Source organism: Mytilus californianus, unplaced genomic scaffold, assembly GCF_021869535.1.
Source record: "Mytilus californianus isolate M0D057914Y unplaced genomic scaffold, xbMytCali1.0.p SCAF_1, whole genome shotgun sequence".
NCBI classification, from domain to species: Eukaryota; Metazoa; Mollusca; class Bivalvia; order Mytilida; family Mytilidae; genus Mytilus; species Mytilus californianus.
In genome coordinates, this window is record NW_026262581.1 from 41,555,510 (window position 1) to 41,565,029 (window position 9,520).

Sequence of the window (9,520 nt, forward strand, 5' to 3'; positions counted from 1 at the left end):
ATATCCTGCCATGTCCGTTCTGTGTTTTTGTTAGATGTTTTTCTGCTTTGTATCAATCTGATGAGTTAAGTCCTTTTCAATTGATTTTTATACGACCGCAAAAAATGTTCGTTTGTATATTGCTATCATGTTGTCGTCGCCTGAAGACATTTGGTTTTGGGACAATAACTTTAGTATAAGTGAATGCATCTCTATGAAATTTAACGACAAGGTTCAATAGAACAAAAGGAAGGTCGGCATTGATTTTGGGGGTTATGGTCCCAACTGTTTAGGAATTAGGGGTCAAAAGGGGGCCAAAAAAGGCATTGTTCTAGTTTCCGGACAATAACTTGTGTATAAGTGTATTGATCTCTATGGGGAGGGAGTAACAATGTTTTTCTTGTTTCCAGACAAATACTTAAGTATTAGTCAATGGATCTCTATGAAATCGTACCACAAGGTTCCATACCACACTCAGAAGGTTGGGGTCATTTTTGTGGGTTGTGGCTTTAATCATTAAGAAAACTAGAGGACAAATAGGGGCCAAAAACAAGACTTTTCTTATACTGGCTAAGCTGGTTCTAACATAAATTATTTCTGATCTACATAAAGAAACAACAAATACTGATATGGCAGGAGATACACACCAAACAGGGTGTGTAAATTATTATATTTAGTTTGTAAACAGATTTACTAAGTATTGTGCAACAGCAAAGTATTGCACAACAGCAAGAAAAATTCAATTGAAAATAAATACAAATCTTTTAACCAATCTCAATGAGGATTAATTTAAAGTCTGAATTGTTTGAGGTTTTCACTATGTATTACTATATTGGATACTTGGACATTTTTAAATAGGTCTACATTGAGGTCCAAAGGGTCCAAAATTAGACTTTGTTTGATTTCATCAAAAACTGAATTCTTGTGGTTCTATGATATGCTGAATCTTACTGTGCATTCAGATTTTTAATTTTGGGCCCTGTTTTCAAATTAGTCCATATTAAGGTCCAAAGGGTCCAAAATTAAACTTTGTTTGAATTCATGTTTTTTTTTTATATGCCGAATCTAACCATGGAATTAGATTTTGGATATTGGACCATAAAGTAGATTAAATGTCCCATTTCAAATTTTTAAGTTATCTGACCACATTTATTTTGTGTCAGAAATCTACAATGTGTCAAAATTTAATTAATATCCAAATTCAGAGCTGTATCAAGCTTGAATATTGTGTCCATACTTGCCCCAACTGTTCAGAGTTTGACCTTTGCGGTTGTATCCAGCTGCTCCAGGCGGAGCGCATTTTCAAAGTTTGTTTTTATGTTGTACTGTTGCACCAATGTCCTGTGGTTATGGGGAGTGTTTGGCACCAACAAACTAGTTTAACCCTGCCACATTCTGTATGTGCCTGTCCCAAGTCAGGAGCCTGTAATTCAGTGGTTATCGTTTGTTGCAGTATATAATTTGTCATTTAGGGGCCTTTAATAGCTGACTATGCAGTATGGGTTTTGCTCATTGTTGAAGATCGTATGGTGACCTATAGTTGTTAACTTCTATGTCATTTGGTCTCTAATGGTTAGTTGTCTCATTGTTAATCATACCACATCTTCTTATTTTTATATTGTGTCAAAGTGATTACTGCTAAAGTGGAATTTTATGTTGTTGCTTGTATTGATAATTTTTTCCAGTTACACCATGAAATATGATACCTTCAAGTATTGGTTTTTGCTAAAATAAAAACTCATTTTAAATTTTTATAGCATTATTTCTATCCATCATTTCCCCAAATTACAATAACTAATCTTGTTCATTGTCTAATAACATTAACGGTACGGATTAATTATTTTACTGCACCAGATGCCCATTTCGACAATAAAAGAGATGTGAAACATAGTAAAGGGACATTCAAACTCCTTAGTCAAATATAAACTGACAATGCCTTGGCAAAAAGAAAAGGACAAAAAGATAAACAATAGTATACAAAACACGACATAGAAAACTAAAGACAGGGAAACACGAACCCCACCAAAAACTGGGGGTGATCTCAGGTGCTCTTGAAGGGTAAGCAGATCCTGCTCAACATGTAGAACCTGTCATGTTGCTAATGTAAGAAAAAATGTCTCTTCAGTGAAGCTTGAAGCCAAAATATTTGAAAATCCAAAAAACTGAAGAGCTGGTAAAACCAAAAAAGACAAAAAGTGTAGCCCAAGCCAACAAACACAATAATAAATGCACACACAAATTTTAGAATTTATAGTAATATAAATCACACCATTATGACACACTTAAAGATTCTACGAAAATGTCCTGTATTTTTTTTAGGAATTACAGATGTGGGGCTTTACATCAATGAACCATAATCCTTACACTATGAAACAAGAAAACTCAACCGAGTGACAGTGTGCAGCATTTACCATATATATGTCTAGCCCTTAATCATCCAGACAAGTTCCATCTCAATTATTCAGAGACAACCAGATTCATTAAGGATAAAAACACTAAATATATAAGTAAAGACAACCACTGACAATGTTCATGACTATAGTCCCTGTTATGTTAAATCAGTAGCAAATTTTTATCAAATATTTTTTAAACTATCAATCCTGTAAATATAGGGACAGACACATTAATTTTACCTGGGATGTGGAACTACTTTCTGTTCCCTTAAATAGATTAATAATATTCTTTAGAAACACCATGAAAGATGGATTACACTTCAAAAATGATCATTCAGTGTGTATAATTAAAAAAAACTACAATATATACTCAATCCAACAAATTTTCAACAGGTACAAAGTCAGGTTCCTTTTTTAAAACAGTCAATAGAACTGAGTACAAGGGACTGTTGATTAACTTATTGTTACAAGATTACTAATTGTTGTGTATATATTGTAATTTGTTTTTTGTTTTGTCACAAGCTTTATCTTATATGCTTTACAACAATAAAGATTATATTAAAAAAATAATCATATATGATAGTCTAAGTTATCATATGGTGGTCAAATTTTTAAATTATTATAACTTGCGCAGTAAGTGAGTAACTACCAAAAAAAATCTCATTTCCAGACAAACAGTATGATATATTTTGGTTTGTATGAACAAGAGTTCAAAAGAGGACCTTTTTATAGGTTATGTAAGTTTGTTAAAAGCAGATTATGAAAGATTAGTGAAATATGTAGATAACCGTTATCCTGTCAAGATATCATATCTTGTATTATATTAATAATGATGAGCTGTTGTTTTCAAGTTCACTGTTCTCAATGATAACAAATGATATTAGGATTGTCAGCTGTAAATATGTTTGTGCAATACAAATTGTTAGCTGTAAATATATTTATGAAATACGTATTCAATATCATAAACATATAAGCATTGACATATGACAAATAAAAAGATTGGGATGCACTGTTGTAACTAACTAACTAACTAATTTTATCCAGTATAAAATCCAGTACAAAAGGATCACCGCTGAAATACATGAAAACATAGAAAAAAGAAAATAAAAAAGAAACAACAATTTTGTGACGTATAACAAGCAATAGACAAAACACACACACACATCAATTATGCAATTATTCCCATTGATGAATTTCTAATTATGATACATTTGTCTTTATATATAAGAAATCTGTTGAGAACATCAGTCTCTGTACAGCTCATTAAATATTTAAATTTATCAAAAGTATCAAAATTACAAAAACATGGTATAATATTAACAATGTCATGTTGTATAATGTCATGCTAAGATTCCCCCCCCCCCCCTTTTACCCATTTTTAAGTTGGTATTATATATATGTGAATACAGGAGATGCTGAGTAAAAGCCAATAAGACAGAATCTTCAACAATAGACAAATGTCTATATCATATGCCTGTAGTCAAGACAAACCACAATACATTTTCTATTAACAGACACAACCGAAGATCTGTCATGCACACCTTAAATGAGTTGAAACCATGGTGCTCATTACCCAAGTCCCACTTTTTTGTAATTTTTTCACTCTTCCATTGCTTTTTTCTATCTTTTTTCCAGATCCCACGTTTTTTACTCCCTATATTCCACATGCCCACTTTTTTAAACCCCTATATCCCACATTTCCACTTTTAACCCCTATCCCACTTCCAGAAAGTGTGTCATCCCCCTCACCATAATCTTTAAATTACAAGTATAATAACTAATGGGCAGCCACATTAATATTTAGCGTTACACTAGTTTTATAATACTCATTCATCCCCCTTATAGTGATTTGATCTCGCCAGTAAACCAGAGCTGTTCTGCTTCACAGCAGCAGGTGTTTTCAGTAAATTATCAAACAAGCATACAAACATTCTTTTTTTATGGAAATTTCAAATGTATGGGTTTTTTCTTAATATATGTTTAACTAATCATGTTTATAGAATGAAGCATCATATTATATAGTATGAATTTCCAGAGACATGTATAGTACTACATATGTCGCAGCCGTAGCCAGGGGGGTTCGAGGGGGTTCGTACGAAACCCCCCCCCCCCTTGAAAGCAAATAAGCTCTGTTAAAGTTCTGTTTGAATTGTAACTGTTAAAGTGAGCTTCGCGAGTCCATGTAACCCCCCCTTGGAAATTCCTGGCTACGGGCCTGTATGTTTCTGGTATTTCTTTGAATATAAAGAGTTACGACAATCGGACTCGTTTGTTATATACAGTTATTTCCTTTGATCGGGATTATCTGTAAAGTGAGTGCTATTATTGGCATAATTAAATAGATAAAGTACACCAATAGTTTCTGACAGGAGCTGCCACGGTGTGGATGCAGTCAAACATGTCCACGTAGTTGAAGAGTATTTTCGGGATGTTCATGAAATTATTTATAGGGATGGTATACTACTCCAACATATCTCATTGAAGCCAAAGTTATGGTAAAAAATTATGTATGAAGTCGGATTTAGTAAAATATATCCATGTTACAGGTTGCACTTTGTAAATACAGCTGTTTCTCAAACCACGCCTCTTTTGGGGAGATATTTAATATTCATAGGTATGTTAATTTGTTAACGTACTGGTTCCCATTGATGATCTCTGTGTTTCATCTCATAGAGACATCACTTGGGAATGTAACCAGTATAGATAAACATGGTAGCGGCTAAATTTTAATTCTTAGGAGGTCCAAATATGGAGGTAAGGGTAGTATAGAATTTTAGTATAAGTTTAAACTCTTAGAAGTTCAGGGCATATAAATGTTGAAAATATGCCGCACAGCCCTATATTTTGACCTTTGAATAAAATAGTAGTGCATATAAACTTTCCGTTCTGGGATATTATTTTTCACGAAACTTCATAGTAAAAGTGTCACAGTTTTAGCCGCAAAGGGAGTTCCTATGGGAAATTGCATTGTCTGTATTTACAGAATTGCAACCTATATAGGGTTAAAAAATAGAACATACAGAATTTCACAAAATCTGGTTTATCTCAGAGATTTTAAAGAATTTAACTCAAATATGAAGTTTTATAAATATTTCATGAAGATTGAGAAAATCCTGGGCCTTAACTATGATGACTCAGCATAAATTCACAGTTTACAGTATGCATGGTTTACTTAAAGCCCTGAATTCAAAATAAATTCATAATATATGCCTATTTGTAATTTAAATTGTTTAGAAGTGCTTATATTTACTCTTCGCAGTAATTGCAACTCATTGATCCTTCCTAAATATTTCTGGTGGGGTGTTTTTGTCCTGTCGATAACCCAAAAGTAAGCCGTAACGCCTAAATGTGCTTTTTTGTGACTGCGGCATAAAAAAGTACAAGCTAGAATTACAAAAAGACCTCAGTAAACCTTACAATAGTGTGTTCTATCCTAAATATGTAGTAAATATTTCACATTGCTAGAAACAGGGAAAAAAATTAGGAAATGTGAGGCCCCAGGGGCAAAAAACAGAGGAAAATGCCTACCCCTGAGTCATAAAACAGATAATTTAACTTGTAAATGCTATGATTTTTTTATTTCAAAGGTCTTTCATAAAGTAAACAATAACTGTGCTAGGAAGTTATGCAAAAATCAGATGTAAGCAGTCATTTCAATCAAACTTTTAGTGAATTTATGCACCAGACTGATATCTTCATAAATACAACTTTTGCAAATATGCCTTTGTTTAAACACTTCTAGGACATATATTAACTAACTTATGTTAGATATATGGTTAGGGATGATACTGTTGTGACAAGAATTCTAAACTGACCATTTGAGACAGAAATTGTGAACTTTCATTGACAAATAGGCATACAGTAAGATGTGGACTGGAGACACAGGCAGGATTGGATACTTTGTATAATCTTGAATGTTGGAATGCTTAACTACTAAACAATACATTTATAGTATTCTAAAATGCTTTCAATTTGTTATCAGAATAGTTTCAAACAGGTTTTAGACAGTTCATGTCAGAAAACATGCACATAGGGTAAGCTGGCAATAATTAGAGTCTTGTTTTCAAAATCTTTAAAAAATTGAAACAGGGGTAGGGGTATAAAATGTACTGTAAAAGGAGACTTAGAGTATATGCAGTGATTTCTTTAAGGCTATAATTCTGATAAATAAGTATTGTTGTGAGAAAAAGTGTTTTTAGAGAGTTTTCTATTTGAATAAATGTTTGTATAGGTTGCACTTTGTAAATACAGCTGTTTCTCAAACCACGCCTCTTTTGGGGAGATATTTAATATTCATAGGTATGTTAATTTGTTAACGTACTGGTTCCCATTGATGATCTCTGTGTTTCATCTCATAGAGACATCACTTGGGAATGTAACCAGTATAGATAAACATGGTAGTGGCTAAATTTTAATTCTTAGGAGGTCCAAAAATGGAGGTAAGGGTAGTATAGAATTTTAGTATAAGTTTAAACTCTTAGAAGTTCAGGGCATATAAATGTTGAAAATATGCCGCACAGCCCTATATTTTGACCTTTGAATAAAATAGTAGTGCATATAAACTTTCCGTTCTGGGATATTATTTTTCACGAAACTTCATAGTAAAAGTGTCACAGTTTTAGCCGCAAAGGGAGTTCCTATGGGAAATTGCATTGTCTGTATTTACAGAATTGCAACCTATATAGGGTTAATAAATTGAACATACAGAATTTCACAAAATCTGGTTTATCTCAGAGATTTTAAAGAATTTAACTCAAATATGAAGTTTTATAAATATTTCATGAAGATTGAGAAAATCCTGGGCCTTAACTATGATGACTCAGCATAAATTCACAGTTTACAGTATGCATGGTTTACTTAAAGCCCTGAATTCAAAATAAATTCATAATATATGCCTATTTGTAATTTAAATTGTTTAGAAGTGCTTATATTTACTCTTCGCAGTAATTGCAACTCATTGATCCTTCCTAAATATTTCTGGTGGGGTGTTTTTGTCCTGTCGATAACCCAAAAGTAAGCCGTAACGCCTAAATGTGCTTTTTTGTGACTGCGGCATAAAAAAGTACAAGCTAGAATTACAAAAAGACCTCAGTAAAACTAACAATAGTGTGTTCTATCCTAAATATGTAGTAAATATTTCACATTGCTAGAAACAGGGAAAAAAATTAGGAAATGTGAGGCCCCAGGGGCAAAAAACAGAGGAAAATGCCTACCCCTGAGTCATAAAACAGATAATTTAACTTGTAAATGCTATGATTTTTTTATTTCAAAGGTCTTTTATAAAGTAAACAATAACTGTGCTAGGAAGTTATGCAAAAATCAGATGTAAGCAGTCATTTCAATCAAACTTTTAGTGAATTTATGCACCAGACTGATATCTTCATAAATACAACTTTTGCAAATATGCCTTTGTTTAAACTCTTCTAGGACATATATTAACTAACTTATGTTAGATATATGGTTAGGGATGATACTGTTGTGACAAGAATTCTAAACTGACCATTTGAGGCAGAAATTGTGAACTTTCATTGACAAATAGGCATACAGTAAGATGTGGACTGGAGACACAGGCAGGATTGGATACTTTGTATAATCTTGAATGTTGGAATGCTTAACTACTAAACAATACATTTATAGTATTCTAAAATGCTTTCAATTTGTTATCAGAATAGTTTCAAACAGGTTTTAGACAGTTCATGTCAGAAAACATGCACATAGGGTAAGCTGGCAATAATTAGAGTCTTGTTTTCAAAATCTTTAAAAAATTGAAACAGGGGTAGGGGTATAAAATGTACTGTAAAAGGAGACTTAGAATATATGCAGTGATTTCTTTAAGGCTATAATTCTGATAAATAAGTATTGTTGTGAGAAAAAGTGTTTTTAGAGAGTTTTCTATTTGAATAAATGTTTGTATAGGTTGCACTTTGTAAATACAGCTGTTTCTCAAACCACGCCTCTTTTGGGGAGATATTTAATTTTCATAGGTATGTTAATTTGTTAACGTACTGGTTCCCATTGATGATCTCTGTGTTTCATCTCATAGAGACATCACTTGGGAATGTAACCAGTATAGATAAACATGGTAGCGGCTAAATTTTAATTCTTAGGAGGTCCAAAAATGGAGGTAAGGGTAGTATAGAATTTTAGTATAAGTTTAAACTCTTAGAAGTTCAGGGCATATAAATGTTGAAAATATGCCGCACAGCCCTATATTTTGACCTTTGAATAAAATAGTAGTGCATATAAACTTTCCGTTCTGGGATATTATTTTTCACGAAACTTTATAGTAAAAGTGTCACAGTTTTAGCCGCAAAGGGAGTTCCTATGGGAAATTGCATTGTCTGTATTTACAGAATTGCAACCTACAGTGTTTGATACATAGTCGCTTTAGATGACCAGTAATTGGAATGGTTCTCTGTTGATTATATGCCTAGGCTTAGCCAAAGATTTGCGGTTTAGAATGATAAAAGGAGAATGCAGTGCATCCACATCATCCCACATCTTCTTTTTTTTTATAGTCGTAATAATTGCCAATTTTAATTACTTTCTTTGTCACGCAAGTTTCCATATTCAATTTGGTTCTTTTGAAGTCCTTGTGTATAGTTGTTATGGCTGGTATTTGTCGGGAAATTAATTATTATATATAATTTTTAGGAAAGAAATCATCAGTTTTAAAGGAATCCTGGTCTATGTCTAAAGAGTGCCCCTGCATACCTATATATATATATCTACGGCCCTTCAATAACATCAAGGATTTGTATAGTGAGAAGGATTGGAATCTCGTGGACTATACAAATCCTTGATAACATGAATGGGCTATAAATAGAAGGTATAACTATAATAAATTACCTCTAAAAACTGAAGACAGCATTGACATTGTAACATACGATCCTTTCATTGGGGACCAATCAACCATCCACATGAAATTTACAAAATCATGAAAATAAAGACATCTTTTTTCGCGATTTGATTATTTTCTATTTATTCAAGGGATTTTTGTATCATGTGCATCCACCAAATCATCAATTCTTACTGTTACTAGTCACTCTCCTACAATGTTCTGTGTCTATCTGGTCTTCTCCTACAAATTCAATACACATATGATAAATATGACTTTGCGTAATTCAAATGGGCAACATACATAACAA